This window comes from Octodon degus, unplaced genomic scaffold, assembly GCF_000260255.1.
Source record: "Octodon degus isolate 3935 unplaced genomic scaffold, OctDeg1.0 scaffold00009, whole genome shotgun sequence".
In the NCBI taxonomy this organism is placed as follows: Eukaryota; Metazoa; Chordata; class Mammalia; order Rodentia; family Octodontidae; genus Octodon; species Octodon degus.
The window spans coordinates 27,770,918-27,773,054 of record NW_004524585.1 but is presented as its reverse complement, the minus strand read 5'-3'; positions in this window follow the sequence as shown (position 1 = coordinate 27,773,054).

Genomic DNA, 2,137 nt, shown 5'->3' with positions numbered 1-2,137 from the left:
CCAGAGGATCTGAAAACATCATATCATAGTCATATATGTGTGCCTATGTTTATAGCAGCACAATTTGTGATAGCCAAATCTTGGAAGCAACCAAGATGCCCTTCACCTGAGGAATGGTTGAAAAAGATGTGGTATTTTTACACAATGGAGTATTATTCAACTATTAAGAATGATAAACTCGAAGCGTTTATATTGAAGTGGATGGCACTTGAACATATACTCATAAGTGAAATAAAACAGGTACACATGGCAAATATTTTATAGTTTCCCTAGTGTAAGTACTTAAAAGAAGAAATACAAATAGAAATGTATAATACAAGTAAAAAGAAAGCAGGTTCTCGAGGACTAACTAACCAAGAGAGGGAAAGGAGAAGAGCAAGGAAACATGACAATGTCAAGCCATGCAGTTGTGTGTAGAAGATGTGAAAGGCAATGATCCTGAGAATCTTCAGAAATTTTTTTAATCTAGTAGTTAATTGGAAAGATTCTCACCCTGACTAACTATATATACTGATACCTGTGAACTAAGCAACTTCACTGAAGATGGTAATCTGTACTAGTAGTTTCATGCTTGGAGTGCCTGTCATTCTGGTCTTCTGAATATGGGCTGCTTGTCATGGCATGCCAGTTGCTCCTGTGCTGTCTCTCGGGTAGATGATTGTTCAAAAAGAAGGGGTTAGTGAATGAAGGGAAGAAATAGGAAAAGGTATATTGTGAGACTGTCCTGCTTCAAGGTTGTATATGGTGAGATTTTTGGATTTATGTGTAAACATAAGAAGTATATAATTTTTATACCTATTTTTAAAAATATATTCTAATTTTTAAATGTTTTTTATCATATTCTATAGGGACTTGAAGTTCAACATATCAATACTTGATGAAAAATACCTGTTCTATGTTATGCCTAAGATGTTTGATAAGCAGACAGTGAGGTTAAGCTTAACAGCCTAGGTTGTATGGTAATAACAATAAGCTTCTCTTCTGGAGGGTTAACAACCTAAGTTTGCAGACCAAATTTAGAGAAAAAGTAGGACTGCAATGTAAGCCAACATTTTGGCCCTAGCTTTCCATGTTCAATTAAGACTCAGGACATATGAGAACTTGTTCTGTACCGTCATGTAATTCAATAGTGTCCCAAATTTTCTGATCAAGGAGATTATGGGGCCAAAGGGGAAAGTGATCGATGATGACGAGTGTGCCTAAGGAAGAGTCACAGGGAGAGAAAACATTCTCTCAGTCTTTTAGAGAGAGCACATTGGCCAAGCAATGGCTGTGACTCATTCACATGGCTGACACTGACAAATGTTCTACAATCTGAGGTACAGGATATCAGGATAAATCCTGAGGGGATTTCACTGACCTTATCAGACCCAAAAGCTACAAATCTTGTTGCATAGGTCCTGCTTTACCTTGGTCTTAACCATCAAGCAGAAAAGTATAAAAACAAAGTATAAGAAGTAAAGCCATGCTGTTATGTTGAGCTGTAGGGGACTCAGGTAAACAATTTCTGACATTGCCAATCAAGCAGAAGAGCTAATACTGTTATGGACTACTGGACTCTGTTAGAATATTTTGCTGAGTTTACACACCTATAATATTCCAATAACGGGACTTAACAAAAAAAGGGATACACATGAATGTCCATTGTGTTTTTGTGTATTCAAAATGGTTAGGATATATAGTTACAATCTTTTAATGAATAGTGGGATTTCTTCTAATGGTGTTTGTAAGTAAGATTTCATGTCCACATCTTGTACAGCAAGTAACCACTAGGAGGAATTTTGGGATTGAATGTATGTTTTAATTATTGAAACTGTCCTACCAATTTGGTGTGAAACTGTCTCATTGTATTTTTTTCTCAATAAAATTATGGGAAAAAACAATCAAACAAAAAAACCCCCAAAAGTTCATATTCCAATCATCTTATTCTTTCTTTCTTTCTTTTTTTTTTTTTTTTGCTTGAACCATGGATTCATCTCAGGCCCTTGCACTTTCAAGGCAAGCACTTATTCTACTGAGTTATTTTTCTGGCCCTCCTTTCATCTTTTAAAACCTTAAGCTATTTTACCTGTAGAGTTTTACACATTCCATATTGTCCTGATTGCATGCTTTGTCCAGTTCAATTTTTTTTTTAAAA